The following is a 17,206-nucleotide window of genomic DNA, read 5'->3' as shown; positions in this document are numbered from 1 at the left end:
GGCTGTCCTCACCCAAGGTTGGCTCTCTGTTTGTTAGGCTTCCTCTCAGCCTATAAAACACACACACACAAATCAAACACGAAGGAGCCTTGGAGGGGAAGGCAATACTTAGTACAGGTGTGTCCGTGGGTAAGTCATTTCCCCAAATCTGGACCTCGGTTTACTCATAAAATGAGCCAGTTAGAGCAGATCCAGGAATCTTCACTGTCCTTGTGTCCTGGACCCCTTCAGACCTGTCTTATGGAGCCTATGGGCCCCTGCCTAGAATACTGTTTAAATGAGTAAAATACCTAGAATTACAAAGGAAAATTTTATATTAAAATACAGTCATCAAAAAAAAATTTTTTAAGCCAAATTCTCAGATACCCATTTAAGCACCCAGGGACTAACCATCTCTGGCATCCTATGAGCCTCTGAATTTGCCCCAAGAGAAGAGCAGCTCTCAGCCCCTGACAACTCAGTGTGAATGAAGCTCAGAGCTCTCCATGAGAATTATTTCTAACAGGAAAGAGGAAATCAGGAGGACCCTGAGGGGCACAGCCAGGGACCCTAAGGGGAACAAGCCGAGGGCTACTGGTGACTCAGCATCCACAGCTTTCTATCAACTCTGCTGTGACTTACTGAGGCTTTCTCTCTCTCCCCTGTGCCCAGATTGTGTGCACTCACTTCCCATTCTTAGATGGGTTCTCATGGCAGAGAGTAGAAAGAAACACACCCTCTATCCAGCCCACAAGTCCTGTGGGAACTCTCCAGAAGGTGCTGGGTAAATAGCCCATAAAACACTTCGTGGGTCCCCACCCTTTGCTTGTATAAGACTTTACAACACCCAAACGGGAAAGATTTTATCCAGCACCACACACTGGAAGGAAAGACCCTGGCTTACTTGTCCCCCAAGACCCATCTCCAGCACCCACAGGCTAGAGCTCAGACACATTCACAGCCATCCCTCCCCAGAACAGATGAGTCACTGACGTGGAAATGACCCCAAGCACCAGAGCCAACATTTCCTTCCCAGCCCTGGTGCAGAGGGGCCTCATCCAAGCTCCCAGCAGACTCCACATGGAAGGAAATAAAGAGGAGAGAGGCCCACCCACAGCCTCCAGGAGCCTCACCAGCTCCCCGACACCTCCCTGTTCACTTGGGCACAGCCCTGCCCAGGTGTGCTCCCAGGTATGACCATCTTGGCTCCACAAAGGAGGAAACTGGCTCAGAGACCAGATCATTGATTTAGAGCTGAAAAGGACCTTGGAGGTGGTCATCCAGTCAGAGCCCTTCCCTTTACAGAGGAGGAAACTGAGGCCCAGTGACTACCCAGTCCCACATGCAGTGAATAGCAGAGCTACTCAGGTCCTCTCACTCCAAAGGCAGAGCCCCATTCCACGACCCCATGATGCCTCCTAAGGGACTTTCGGCCATTTCAATGGGGCCAATGAAATCCTGGGGGCTGCAGAGGAAGAAGAGAGAACAAGTAGTGTTTTGTTCTATCCACGAGAGAATCCCCTTGAGCACTCCCACCATACTGAGGGGCTCCTGAGAAGCAAAAACAGAGCAGGCCATCTCCTGAAGCACTTAAGGGTGCAGGTCCTAGATGCCGGGGTCCCTTAAATCAGCCTGTCCTGTGCCGGAGAATGAGAAGGAATACAGGCAAAAGGCCAGTGAGGATCCATGGCCACCATGTTCAGTCCTGCATTTCTTCCCCTCAAATCATCAAGTCTTGGATTTAGAGATAGGGCTCCTTTCTACTGTTTACTCCCTGTAGGACCTTGGTTCGGTCCCTTCTCCTCTCCGGGACTCAAGCCATCTGCCAAATGATCCCTGAGCTCTCTCCCAGCTTTAAATGCTATCTCAATGCTAAAGATCCACAGAAGAGTCATGAAAGGTCTTCCCATCCTCACCCAGCCTTCATGTAGGTGGCACCTACATCAGAGCTCTAGGGGCCATCCCATGCAGTGACTTTGGGAGTCTGGGATTCCCCAGCCCCACCCGTATAAATGATCTTCTTGAATTTGTGATTTGTGAGGGGATGATCTTGGCACACAAGTGGCGGGTTATAGTAACATTCCACAACATCCCCTGCCTGTTTCCAGTCCACCAGGTGGAGGCTTGATGAGCTCACTTTCACCCATGAGTCACTGAGAAGCTGGCCCCATAGTGCTCTTGTGGGGAAGCTTAATTGGAGGAGCCAGAAAGGAGGGTGCACACACATTGCTCTCATCTCTTGTGGGCTTCTGAGTAAGGAAGAACATCTGTGACTTTCAGGGGGGGTGGCGGGGAGGCCAGGGAGGAGCGGGGGCTGCCATATCTCTTTACCCAAGGGCCAGGTGTCCCTGAGCACATGGTGTTTGTTTTCTTGATTTTTACAGAGCTCAGATGAATGAAGGCTCAGAGACCACCTTGTGGGAGCCATTGGAAGTCCTTAGGAGCCACAGTCAGTTGCTGAGACCACCAGAGCGGATAGCAGTTACTTACGAAGAATCTGGTGAGGAACCAGTCCTAAGGAGAGATCTCCTCATCCCAGGCCACTCATGCATTGATCCAGCAGGGGGACGTCATGTCCTGCAAGAAGCTAGCCCAGCCAAGGGAGGGAGCAACTCATGCATCTGTGAGATCATACCCATTATACCCACTGTACCCATCATACCCATCATACACATCATACCCATCATACCCATCATACCCAAATTCCCATAATACCCATTGTGCCCATCATACCCATCATACCCATAATACCCATTGTGCCCATCATACCCAACTTACCCATCATACCCATTGTGCCCATCATACCCAACCTGGGCAAGCAAAAGGGAGAAAAGGACTTCCAGGGTCAGGAGCAGGGAAGTCCCCTTTGGTGCCAGGTGTTCTCCACTCATGTACCCAAGTACTTTCGTACTTAAGCCCAAGTTCACTCTCCCCAGTGACCAAGTGTGAGCAGAGGGAAGAGTGTGCTCCTGGTGGGGGATGTTTTTGTAACTTCTGACCTTGCTATACCTCTTCAGGAAATATTCCTTTGCCAAAGCTCATTGATAACAATGGCTAATTGATTTCTGGAGGAGCATGCCAAATGGGGGTTCATAAGCAATCATTTCAGAAGTCACAACCCTTCAGGGCTTCCCCAAGAACCCTGATAGGGGGAGCAGTCATTGCTTTCCAGGAACCCAATCTGCCAGTTTGGCGGGGGGGGGGGGTGGCATGGCTAGGAGAATAGACAAGAGGAAAAAGAGGCCTGGGGGAGGGGAGGGGTGCTACACCTTGAGAACCTGTTCCAGAGTGAAGCACCCTTTGGCATCAGGACCCTAACCCTAACCCTAACCCTCCTGGCACCTAACCTTATGTTCTGAGCAAAAGCCCCACAGAGGAGGACCCCTAGGCTTAAAGACTGCCTTTCTGACACCTCTTTGTAGTCCACTATGCTCTTATCTGGGTCATCAGCAAGCATTTGTGGGGTGGGTTCCCATCCAACCCTGGAGTACAGAAATAAAAGTGAAAACTTTTATCCTTGCCCCAAGGAAAGAAGTTCACCAGCCTGCTGCAGGGCACAACTGATAGGTGTACATGAAATGAATGAAAAGTGATTTAGGGAGGAAGGCACTAGCAGTTGGGGGAAGGAGAAGAAGGGCAGAAAGGCCTCTTTAAAAGATAGTTGTAGGGGGGCAGCTAGGTGGCACAGTGGATAGAGTACTGGCCCTGAAGTCAGGAGGACCTGAGTTCAAATCCGGCTTCAAACAGTTGACACTTACTGTGTGACCCTGGGTAAGTCATTTAACTCCCATTGCCTAGCCAATGAATGAATGAATGAATGAATGAATGAATGAATGAACGAACGAACGAACGAATAAATGAATGAATAAATAAATAAGTACATGAATGAATAAATGAATGAATGAGTGAATGAATGAATGAATAGTTGCCCCTTGAAGGAAACTAGGGATTCTAAGGGATGCAGGGTAGACAAGCAAGAGCCAAGTAGGAGGAGCGAGGACAGACTGATGGGACTCCAGCAGAAGGGAGCAATGGGTAATACTCTGGAAAGGCAGGTTGGGGCCATGTTGGGAAGGGCTTCAAAGGCTGAACAGAAGCATTTCTACTTGATCCCAAGGGCCACCAGAGTCTGTTGGGTAAAGGACAGACCTGTGCAGCTTTCTGAACCCTCACTGGAGATTTCCTGACCTGTCAAGGTCGTGGAACCCAGGATCGCCCCCGCCAGGAAGCGGCCCTGGTCCATTGGCTGCAGGTATCCTCGCCCTTCTCGGGCTTTCCGGGGGGGCTTATTGCCCTCTCCCCTTTGCCGCACCCCCCTCGCCGGCTCCTCTGTGTGTATGCTGTCTCTCCCCGGCCCAAGTGGGCAGGAGTTGTCTCCTCTTGGTCTGTGGCAGCTGGTGTTACAGCATATAGGGCCCTGTGAGCCCCGAGTGTGAATCCTGCCCCAGACATCTACTAACAGTGTGACTCTGGGCAAGTCCCCACTGCCTGCCTCAGTTTCCTCATCTGTCAAGTGAGGGAAGATAACAGCACCTACCTCCTGGGCTTTCGTGAGGATACGATGAGGTCGAGTTTTCGAAGCACTTTGCACACCTCCAAGCCCTAGAGACACTCTTGCTGGGGTTGTTGGGATGGCTGTTTTCCTCCAATGTCCAGCCCAGAACCTGAAGCCCAGAGACTCTGTGACAAATGCCTGGAGAACTCTGTTGTTTGCTAAACTGCTTGCATCCTTCGAGGCTCAGCTCAAAGGCAGGAGACGCCGCATGAAGCCTTTGGCGATTAGTCATGTAATATAAATAAATAAATAAATAAATAGATAGATAAATAAATAAACAAATAAACGAATGAATGAATGAATGAATGAATGACGCTCAATGACTTAATATGGCAGTATCCACTTAAATGATCCTATGAAATTCGGCTTTGTTCATTCACACCCCACCTCGTCACCTTAGATTTGGACATGCGACATTTACTTCTCTGGGAACTCAGTGCTTCCCCAGGAGAACATCACCCCCTTCAAAGCGGGGCTGTTTCAGCTGTCTTGGCATCCCCAAGGCCACAAACACTGTTTGGCACACAGTAGGCACTTAATAGATACTTGCTGAGTTGGCTCAGAGAGGGTCTCTTGGAACAGACTAGCAGCCTGACAGTTTGCAAACAGAACCATGCTCATTGCAGCTGCCCCCAGGGCGAGGAAGACAAACTTTCACCTCCCATCTAGACCCGAACCCCCAAGAAGGCTGGACTTGGGAATACAGTCGGAATGGAAAGTGGCGCAGGCAGGCCTCCAATCCCAAGGTCCCGTCCAGAGAGGTTCTTCTGGGTCTTCTAACGCAACCTCCCACCTCCTCAAGGAGGCCCCTCTATGGTCTACCTGTCTCAAGCCTGCTCTGAACACACTCTGGGATGGGGAGCTCACTGCCTGACAAGGCATCTTCTGTATCAACGTGCAGCAGCTGCGATTATTTTCACTCTAGTTCTGCCCCCAGAGCGGCATGGCGTGACCCAAGCCCCTCCTCCCCGAAAAAGTCCTCTTTCCAAACTGGAGGACACCACATCCCAGGAAGTCCTCTTAGCCAGCTCCGCGTCCAACCAGGTCTCCAGTCCCACCCATGCTAGTGGCTGCTCTGGACCTGCTCCAGGCCATTAGACCCAACTGGTTTTTTCTCACCATTTTTTCTTAAAGATCATGACATTGAAAGATTAAGGAAAGGTGTGGCTCAAACAGAAACAAGCTTCCTTAGCCAAGACAGCTGACCTCCCTGGGCCAGCTCACCACCTGCCCCCTCTCTCCTTCATAATCTGGTCACCCCTCATTCCACTGACATGGATGGCCTAGGTCACTTTAAAAGAAAATTACTAGGGAAATATGTATTTAATTTATGGGCAATTTATAATGGAACTCAACCATAGAGAATGTATACAAGTGCATGAGCCTGTGTGTCCGACTAGGGGAGACAGGCGAGCTCAGCAATAATTAACGTGGACTGTCTCTCCATTGCCAGGTAGACATTTCCATGGCCCAGACTTTCATTAACGTCGACCCCGAAAGGGATGGAGGCGCGGGGCCAAACATTCTTCAATTCTACTGCATATGTCACGGCGCTGGCCGATGACAGTGGATTTCGCCCCAGATTGCCAAAAACTTGTCTAAGCTTAAATGACGCCTGGGTTGCATTACTAGGACACCCCAGGCCAGCCATCCACCACGGGCAAGCTCGTCCCTTTCGTTCACCCCACCCGTCCCGCCGCTCCCCACTTTGTTTGCAAAGCCAGAGATGGGGGGACGCCTTCGTCTCCCAACCCCTCAGTCCCAGGCCCCCCCAAACCAGCTTCCTTCTCCCAGGTCCCCATCAGTGCCTGGAGCCAAGGAAGAGCTAGGGAACCTGGGCCAGCCAAAAGCTGTTTTCAGGGGACTTTGAGCAAGTGATGCTGTAATCTCTGATGGGAAGCATACTTCATTCTGAAGGTGTTCTCTGGTGTTAGTCCCAAGGAGGAGGCAGGCTTGTTTTCTGATCAGCAGACCTTTCTCGCTGCTATTAGCTTTGTCATTGGGACAGTTCCCCACTACCCCACTCAGCCCGGCCAGGGAACACGCTGGTGGCTGGACAAGGGAGGGGGATTTGCACACTACTCACGTATGTGCTTCCAGACCCTTGATCCTGGGTGAGGGTCTGGCCTTGAGACCAGAGCGCCAGCCCCCCAGCCATCCTTCCCGCCTTGTCTGCTTGGCTCTAGGGTCCCTGACCTCACTGGGGGGAGTCGCTCTCCCACCTCAGCCCCGAGGGGAGCCGCACACAAGCTGGGACAATGGGGGAGTTGTGTTTTCCTGAACTCCCCAACCAAGGGCACATTGAAACATGTTTTTTCCTGGCATATTTTGACATGGTTCAGGTCAATTACCTCATTTTTCAACAATGGCATGATTAAGCTGTTGTGCGGGTTATAAAATGATTTAATATGTTATTAACTGAAGATATAAACTATCAAAGTTTCCGTTTCCAGAGAGAGACTTAAAATATCAATTATGCTCGAGTCCAATTTGTATCCAGACCAGGGCCTCCCCCCACTGAAAGAAAACAAAAGGCCGGCCGGTCAGTCCTGTTCCCAGGACTCGGGGAGAGCGCCCAGTCAGGCAGCCAGCTCGCACATTTCCTCTCCGCTGGCCAGCGGGTTGAGTGGATTTGCCATGGCCAGAAAAACCAGACTCAGCCGGCTCAGGGTCTGCCCCCCTTCCCTCAGAATGGAGAACAAACCCAAGGTGGAGGCCGAGGCTAGACTGTTCTGAGCTAGGAGGAGCGTGGCTTCTCTGACACCAGAGAGGACTCAGGCCCTTCCTGCTTCCCCTCGTCTGCTGCTGGCCCCTGCAGAGGGAGCGGCTGAGAAGGGGGCCCGGACAGGGTGAGCCATCTGAGACAAGATGAAAAGAGGAAGAAGGAGGAAAAGATCACCTTTCCTTCCTCTGCCCCCTCACCTGTTACTGACCGTGAAAAATGTCAGCTCCTCAGTCCCCTCTTAATCCCTGAACAACTCAGGCTGGCAAACCCAACTCTCTGCCCCACCCCCCGTTTGCATGTCACCCATGAATCCCAGAAAACCCCGTATCCCACACGTGGCCTGTCACCCCTCGTGGCCTCCTCCCCACCCGCAATGTTGGGCATCCTGAGGCAGCCTGTCCTGAGCCAGACACGGAGTAGGACACACCGGGAGCCTGGACGAGGTCGCCTCTCATCCGGTCATGATGTGGTCCGGTCCTCCAGGGGGGCCGCCCCTGCTGTTCTCACTCTGACTGCAGAAGAACCCGAGGGGACTAGTACAGTTGGGGTCGGGACAGTTCATGTGTAAACCTCCCCAGACTCAGAGGGTCTCTGCTCCAAAGCCAGCCGGGCAGGCCTGCGGGGCCTTCCGAGGCAGGCATCTATCATGACAACAGGTTTGGCCCTCAGAGATACTGGCTCAGAGACCTAAGCCTGTGCGGCACTTTGAGAGCCCCTGCTCCATCCCTCCCATTGTACAGATGAGGAAACTGAGGCCCAGAAGAGGAAGGTGGAGTGTCCCAGGTAGCACAGGTAGCAGAGCCAGGACTCTAACCCCCCAATCCAGATTATGAGGTTACTTGAGAGAAGAGACCCAGAGAGGGAGCTAGCAGCACAGGCAGGATTCAGACCCAGCCCCTCTGCCTCCTTTAGCCATGACCCACCCCAAGCCCCTGCTTTCTTGTCCTTTTTCCTGAAGGAGGCTTTGATACCCTGGTGACCGCTGGGGCTGTGGCCGGATCCCCCGCACCGACAGATGGAAAGCAGAGGGAGCTCGGCCTGGTGGAGCTGGGGAGTCCCGGACCCAAGTCACATGTTGGTGGCAGCCTTGCTGTGTGACCTTGGGCAGGTTCCTTAACCTCTCGGTGGTCTAGGCAACTCTTTAAACCTGCTGAGGTGTAGAAAAGGTGCTGACCTGCTTCAGCAGAGGGAATTTCCTCCCCTGGGAGTCCTCATAACAGGGAAAGCATGCATCTCTTTGTCCAGCTCCCCATCTGGTGTGAAGTCCTCTGGTGGGCTTTTTAGTCCTTTCCCAGCCTGGCCCCTTCCCACCTTTGTTGCCTTACACACTCTTCCCTCCACGGGGCCCCAAGGTCCAGCTACCCTGGACTCTCTGGCTTCCTTCAAGACCCAACTCTAGGTGACCTTTCAGCGAAGACCTCTCCAAGGCTCCCCAGGAAAGGCACCTGGTGCCCGCCTAGCCTAGGTCACCTTGTTTATACCGGATTTGTATAATGCATCTACCCACACATGTACATGCATCACACATGTCTTCACACATGTGTGTGTCCACGTGTCCACATGCATCATTTGTATCCCCATGTGTGTTCTGTCTGTCCACTATGTGGTGTAAAATGCCTATACATGCCTACATGTGTACAAATGTGCCCACATATGTACATTACGTGTGCCCGTGTGTGCATGCACCGTGTGTGCCTGCGTGTGTTCTTATGCACCCGCACGTGTGTGCATATCATGCATGTGCCCACATGTGTGCACGCACATATTTGGACAGAACTCTTATGGGTAGAGACTGGTTTCACTTTTGTCTTTGTCTCTCCACAGCTTAGTACAGGTCTGGTCTTTCTCAGACACATAAAAAATGCTCATTGATTGGCTGGGCATGTGGGTGGGTGTGTATAAGGGATGCATATCTATGTATATACGTATACATGTGACATATATACATATATGCATACATACCCCAATATAATGAGCCTTTGTATAGAATGATAGTGCGATTGTTATTAGTAATAATATTATTATGAAAACTGACATGTCTATATGTTTTCAAAGAGCTTTATACATATCATCTCATATGAACCTCACAATACCCCTGTGAGGTAGGTGTCATTATTATCCCCCTTTCATAGAAAAAAACTGGGACTCAGAAAAGTAAACCAACTTGCCCACTAGCAGGAAGGGCTCGCTCAGCTGCCAGCACAAAGTGACCAGCAGGAATATCTTGGCATCAGAGATGCAGATCCCCAGGCATGAGCTGACTCCATTTGCAACTTACATAATATTATGAGACAATACACACACCCCACACTCCTACCTGGGTGTGACCAGCTCAGCATTTGGGCAGGCTGTAAACAGCCCAGAATCCTGCTAGCAAAATGGCCCTTGTCACCGTCAGCCCTCTTGGCCGGAAGCACCGGGTTCAAACAAACCTGACTGATGCCAGTCCCGGACAGGCAGTATGAGGGCATCTGGAGCTTCTGGCATGGCTACAGCTGAGGCCTTCCTAGATGGACACACAGGGTTTGGGCACAGCACTGATGCTTTATTTTTGTTTTTTGTTTGAATGTTCTCATTTCATGTCTGTCAAAGTGAAAAGGCTTTGACTGACAGCTGCAGCTTGATAGAAACTCCCCAGGGCAGGGTTGTCCTGGTCCGAAGCTGAGGAACAGGTCCAGAGAGATGGGGAGAATGTGAGGGCTGGGAGCAGGTCCATCCTATGAGGGTAGAGATGGTGCCTCCAGGGGCCAGAAGCTCAGAGGATTAAGACCCCCTCTCGGTCTCTTTCCTGCCTCAAGAAGGTTGAATAAGGAGTGGAAGGTGATGATCAGAGCCCATCCCAACCCAGCTCTGCCTTGGGCAAGTTCCTAGGAGGATAGGAGTCTGCCCCAGGCCCAGATCCTCATCCATGTCGAGGCAATGATGTAGAATTCTCCACCTCAGAATTAAACAGAGACTTGAGTTGTCATTGTTTTCCTTTATAGAGGATAAAAGCAGAATTTCTGGCATTCCGATGCAAACCTGGTAGGAAGCGCCTCCTGTGCCCTCTTCTCTGCTGCTGCCTGGCAACACGGACCCAGGAGCCCGAGAGGCGAGAGGCAGCACCGGTCCTCAAGCGGTCCTGCAGCCAGATTCCGAGCGGAAGAAGAAGCGTCCCCACTGCACCACGCAGGCGTTTTGTCTCATCGAGGCCACCCACACTCCCTGATGGACGTGCAGGTCTAAGGGTCCTCCCTCCAAAGTGAGGCGGCCCGGCACGGGGGAAGAGAGACCAAGCATCTTCAGGGTGGCTCCTGGCCCAGGGACACCCTGGGGTCTCCCCTGGGAGCCACGGGCAGGCCGCAGGGGCTGGCCCAGGGGACCCTGGGCCCAGGGGCCATGGCGGGAAGCTTTTCGATAGAGGTTTGTTTTACTTAGAGAAAAGAGGGGAAAGATGGCTCAGAGAGGCTGCTCGCTCCCCCAGCTGCCTATTTTATGGTCCCAAAAGATCCTGGGGAAAGACGTCAAGATAGAAATGTTTTGTCTGGTGAGCGGAGCTCCGAAGGGCCCAGGGCTTCCTCCTGGTTGGAGCAGAGCCCTTCCCGGGGTCAAGGGGCCCAGAGCTGGCCAAGGATCCTGAGTGGCCCTCCAGCCCCGGCCTGGAGACCTCCACCCCTCTCCAGGCCCGGAGCTTGCCTCTTAGGAACTCCCTGCTCACGCTGCCCCTGGCTCTGCGCTCCGCGGCCAGAGGGCAAGTCTGACAGCTCTCCTCTAGGCAGACCTTCACAGCCCCAAAGGCAGCTGAGGGCCTCAGCCTTCCCTTGTCACTGCCCAACATCCCCAGTGCCTTGGGCAGATTCTCTAAGGACACAATCTGGGAGCAGTTCTTCATCCACTTCCTCTCCCCATCAGAACTCTGTCAGACAAACTTGAAAATGCTGCCTCAGGGGAGGTCTAGGCGGGTCTGGGGGGCTTTTGATGGCCCCACAGAAGGTTGTATGTTGGGCTAATGTGAGGGTCTTTACCTTTTTAGTATCATGGACCCATTGGACAGTCTAGTGTATCCTATTCTACTTTAAAACATATAATAAATTACGCAGGATTACAAAGGAAAACAATTACATTTAAAAATAGTTATCAAAAAATTTTTAACAAGTCTACAGATGCAACGCTAAAGCCCCCTGCCCTAGAGGCAGCGAGACTGAAGTTTGCTGACCCAGCCAAACAGTCCACAAGCATTTATCAGCACCTCCTGTGTGCCAGGCAGGCACCAAGCTGTGAGAAGATCAAGCCAGGGCTGTTTGGAGGGTTGCCTGGAGGTGGGGGAGCCTGCTGGGGGAAGGGAAGGCCCCCAGGTCCCTCCCAGTGCCTGGTTCTGGGATCCCCAAGGTCCCTCCCGGCCCCAACCCCTTAACATCCTTCCTCTGGCAGATGCAGAGACAGGAGACTTGCACCCCAAATTCTTCTGCGGCTCCTCATCACCTACCAGATCAAGTCCTCAGCATTCAAGGCTCTTCCCAGATCGGCCCAACCCTGCTGCATCCTCCAGTCCTCTGTGGAGATGGGCTCAGCGGCTCAGGTGTGCTGAGCTGGGAGAGGTTGGGGAACCTCCCTGCCCTTCAGTGGAGGCCAACTGGTCAGGCAGCAAGCATTGGGCACCGAGTTGACCAGGTGTCCAATCTCCCTTCTGTCTCCCAAACACCTCAGTCTAACTTCCTGCCTCCAAGCCCCTGCTGCTGCTGTCCTGCTGCCTGGAGCTCCCTCCCTGCTCCTTGCTATCCACCACTTTCCCACCCCCAAGGCCCAAACCAATCCCACCTGCCCTGGGAAGACCTCCCTGACTCCCCCAGCCCGAGGAGTCCCTTCTTCTGACAGGCAGTTCTTCTGAAGTGGCTGAGACATGAATGAAGATGTGACCACAGAGAAAGCATCAGTTAAGGGCCCACTGTGTGCCAGCCACCAGGGGAGGTGCTGGGGGTTCTAAGACAAAAATGGTGCCCGCACTCTACAGTGCCAGGATCATCTGCTCCTGCCTCATTGCCTGGGAGCCAGCAGGCCCTAAGGAATGCTGGCTGAATTGGCTTGATTTAGAAGGCTCTCCAGAGGCTTTCCAAAGTGCCCATCAGCTCACAGGGCAGACATCAGGCCATGGTGCCCGACCCACTTCCCTTCAAGAGACCCACCCGGCGCCCAGAGGCGCAGCCCCGAGTCTGTCAAAGAAGAAGGGCTCGAGCCAGGTAACAACCAGGGCTCCTTCTAACTCAAACCCTTGACCCAACTTGGCATGAGAAGGATGCCCACAGTGGGGACCACCCTCCCCCCCACCCCAAATTCTCTCTGATACCTGAAGGTCCATGTTCCTCTTTTAGAGCTGGTGGTACCATAGAAGGAGCCCTGGGCCTACAGTCAAGGAAGACCTGAGTTCAAATCTGGCCTCAGATACTGACTAGCTGTGGAACTTATCTGTTGTCTGCCTCAGTTTCCTCATCTGTAAAATGGGGATAATAACAGTCCCTTCCTCCCAGGGTTGTTGTGAGGAGCAAATGAGGTAATATTTGTAGTGTGCTTAGCACAAGGTCCGGCACATAGTAGGTGCTGTATGAATACTAGTCGGTGTTGCTGCTGCTACTGCTGCTGTTCCCCTCTGGGGACCAGGAGGGAGACCTCTTCCTCCCACCCCTCCCACAGAGAGGGGCCTCTTTCCCTTGATCTCCCTCCCCTACCCACAGGCTGCCCAGAGTTAGAATCCCAGAAGCTGTACTTGGGGGATCCCAGCCCCAGAGCAGCACCTGGGGGGGTCAGCATCCCAGCCCCAGAAGCTGCACCTGGGGGGTCAGGGTCCCAGTCCCAGAAGTTGCACCTGGGGGATCAGGGGGGAGTCAGTCCTATTCTGGGGTTCCCAGACTCCCCAAGTCTCAGGATGATCGAAGGCAGTCCCACATCCTCCAGCTCACAGAGTCTGGGGTCCAAGCCCTCCCTGGGCTTGATTCAAAGGGTTTCTAAACTTGCAGGGCAGTAAACTGCAGTACAGCTTCCCATCCCAGGAACACCCTCCCTTCACACAAGGTTCTCAGAGACCGGATCCCTTTCAGCAGCAAATTCTTGGGGCAGAACTTCCTCAGCTCTGCCCTGAGGAGCCCTGGCATTCCAAGCAATCCACCCTGCAGGGAGCTGGCAGAACACAAGGGAAAAGGCCCTCAACTCTGTAGTCAGAAGACCCGGGTTCGAATCCCATGTCTGAAGCAGACTGCTTACTCAACCTCGGCCAAGTTGCCCTCTGGGCCTTAGTTTCTTCTCTGTAAAACTAGGGAGTTTGGGGCAGCTAGGTGGCACAGTGGATAGAACTCCAGCCTTGGAGTCAGGAGGACCAGAGTTCAAATCCAGCCTCAGACACTTGATGCTTACTAGCTGTGTGACCCTGGGCAAGTCACTTAACCTTGATTGCCTCACCAAAAAACAAAAAACTAGGGAGTTAGACTTCTGGCCTCTAAACAATCACAACGATGACAATAATTAGCATGTGTACAGGGCTTTAAGGGGGCAAAGCCATACATACAGATTTCATTGGATCCTCACAACTACCCTGGGAAGTAGGTGCTATTGTTATCCCCATTTTACAGATGAGGAAATCAAGGCAGGCACCAGTTAAGTGACTTGCCCAAGGTCACACAGCTAGCTAATGACCAATGTAGGGCTTCCTGCCTCTACAGCCAGCACTTTGTCCACTGCACCACCCAGACAAAAGTGAAAACAAAATTAAATTAATGTGCCTCAGCAGAAAGTTGAACTATCTTCCTTTTAGGTAAAATGATCATGAACCTAGGAACCTCAAGAGAATCAACAAATCCATTACCAATGGCAATAAATGATTTCATAAGCAGCAGGCCACAAGATAAACATCATAAAATCACCTTTCTATGTAGCACCACCAAGAAGCAAGAGAGACCGGAAGAGAGGGAACCTTCCATAATGAGAGACAGATATTGGGCACTGACTTAGCCAGCCGTCCAGGCCGACGGGACACAGCCGAGGCTGCTCTCAGCTGGAGTTTACATCTAGCAAGTGTCCCATTCAAATGCCCCCACGCCCCACCTGGCTCACAGAGTTCACAGCAACTGATCCGAGTGCAAATGGGTCACTGCATAGGACGAAGCCACTGTGAAAGATCCAGAAATCCTGGATTAGATTGTTAGTGGGAACATTTACACCTCAGAAATACACACACACACACACACACACACTCACTCACTCGCTCACACACACACAGTCACACTCACACACTCACAAACTCTCACACAAACACACACTCCTTCTCTCTCTCTCTCTCACACACACACACACATACACACACACCCCTCAGTTTTCTCCTCCTGTAAAATGAAAGCATTAGAATAGGTGTGCTCCAAGACCCTCCCAGTGATCAAGCCCATGCTCCTAAGGGCTCAACTGGACCATCCCTAAGGCCCTGACTAGCTCTCATGAGCCACAGTCTCCATTTCTCTCCTCCACACTGACACTTGGGTATGTTTTACACAGAGGAGTGTTGTCTGGTAAAAACATAATAAAATAAAACAAAACAAAATAAAATAAAATAAAATAAAATAAAATAAAATAAAATAAAATAAAATAAAATAAAATAAAATAAAATAAATAAAAAATAAAATAAAATAAAATAAAATAAAAAAATAATAAGAAGCCATCCTCTGAGCAGAACCAAAAAGCTTTGGACCAGACAGCTCTTGTTGAGACAAATGAGGGCTACAGGAACAAGGCCATGCCTCGGCCCACAGCCTTTGGCCGCTGCTCTCCCAGCTGCTGGCTTTTCCCACTGACCAGGACTCCTGACTAATGCCTAGCAAAGCTCTCCCCACTCACAGAGGAAGAGAGACACCCACTGGACAAGTCAGAAAGTGTAGCCCGGGCACTGAGCAGCCTCACTGCCCCCTCTCCAGAAACCACAGGGCCAGATCCTGGTATGGAGGACAGAGTATCAAGGGCCAGTCAGTGACATCTGCCCCCAGGACCCCCCTAATCGGCAGCCAAGCTATGGGCCCCTAGAATGACCCTGACTCCCCAGGTGCTGCTCTGGGACTGGTCCCCCCCCCCAAGTACAACTCACAGAGCCTTCATGGAAAAAGTCAGAGCTGTCAAACCCCCTCACCGTGCATGTGAGGAAACTGAGGCCCACAGGGCTGAAGGGACTTAGCTAAGGTCACACAGCAAGTCAGCAGTAGACCTAAGATTGGACCCTCATCCTCCCGACCCCTAATCCCATGCCCAGCGCAGGAGATTAGTTGGCAGAAATGAACGGCCCATGGAGGGAGGGATAGTCACAGCCTGTCCAAGCCTCAGTTGCCTATGATGTCATAGCTAATAGGAATCATGAGTAAGAGCATTCAAAAGCTCTTGTCCCAGAGCAGAATGATAACAACCGTTTGTTTACCTGCCAAAGAGGTGGGGCTGTATGATGGAAAGGAGTCTGGGTTTAAATGACACCTCGGCCACTCACTGCCTGAGCCACCTTGGTCTAGTCCCTAAACCTTCTGGGCATCTTCTGTAAAATCAAGGGGCTGCCCAGAGGATTCCACAAGATAAAAGAGGAGAGGAAAAGCACCCCCAAGGAGCAAATCCCAGGGCCCTGCTCTGGCAGAGATACTACCAGGGAAGATGTCTGACCCGCCTCCTCCATAGGCACCGTGTGGTGGCAAAGAGAGCCTCCAGCTACTTGGTGAGGGCCCTGGCCTGAGAGGCAGGAGGCCCAGACACTGGGAACACCTGGAGACCAGTGGCGTCACTGACTGAGACCTTGGGAGGGTCCCTTCCTCTTTCCAGGCCCCCACCGAGAGGAAGGTCTTGATCTACTTTCTTTAACCCTTTCACTTTTTTTGAAATTTGTGTCTTTTCAAAATATATATATATATATATATATATATGTGTGTATATGTGTGTGTGTGTATATGTATGTATGTATGTATGTATGCATGTATATATAAATTATTTTTTTAATGATGCATCTTAATTTTAATAATTTATTGTAAATTTGTGGGGGTTTTCCTGCAGTGAAATTTTGATCAACATTGTGTCATGTAACCGTGTAGTATCACATTATAAACAAGTCATTACACACACATATTCCTGCCGATGCATGCTGGATTTCCCAACAATGCGCGACAGGCTCACAGGCCAACACTTGCTTGTTAAGACCTGTCAGAGTACTTGACCACTGATTGGTTATAATTTGCATTTTGTGTGTTCATTTGGAAAATAATGCAATCACTATGACTTTAACTTTGTCTTACAGCAGATGAAGCATGTACTAACAGTTTTTCAAATTGTTCTTCTCTTCTTTCCCTATGCTTCCACCACCCCCTTATTTTTATTCAATGATCCCACATTGTACCCGAGGTTGCTACTGCCCCCTTGGATTGTTCCAGTGCACCCCAGGGGGTGGCATCACCTGGTATATAATCTGGTCTGGTATATAATCCTAATTCTGACAGTGTGATCCTGGGCATGTCCTTTTCCTTCCCTAAGCCTCACTCTCGTTCTAAATCTCATGAAGAGGCTAAACAAGACAATCTCAAAGATTCCTCCAGTTCTGATAATCCACATTCTCATATCCTCCCAGTTCCAACATTCTGTGTCCTCTATTTTAAAGTCCCTCCCAGCTCTGATACTTTCTTTTCTAAGGACCTGACATTCCAGGCTCTATGTTCTAAGGTCTCTCCCAGTTCTGACACTCTCTGTTCTAAAGACCTGACATTCCAGGTTCTATGTTCTAAGGTTCCTCCAGCTCTCATATTTTATGTTCTAAGGACTTGACATTCTGGGTGCTGTGTTCTAAGGTTCTCCTAGCTCTGACACTCTCTGTTCTAAGTACCTAACATTCCAGGTGCTGTGTTCTAAGATTCCTCCAGCTCTGATATTCTCTGTTCTAAGGACCTGACATTCCAGGTTCTATGTTCTAG

This window comes from Phascolarctos cinereus, unplaced genomic scaffold (assembly GCF_003287225.1).
Source record: "Phascolarctos cinereus isolate Bilbo 61053 unplaced genomic scaffold, phaCin_HiC Scaffold_2;HRSCAF=192, whole genome shotgun sequence".
In the NCBI taxonomy this organism is placed as follows: Eukaryota; Metazoa; Chordata; class Mammalia; order Diprotodontia; family Phascolarctidae; genus Phascolarctos; species Phascolarctos cinereus.
The sequence above is the reverse complement of the archived record's forward strand: the minus strand, read 5'-3'. Positions refer to the sequence as shown.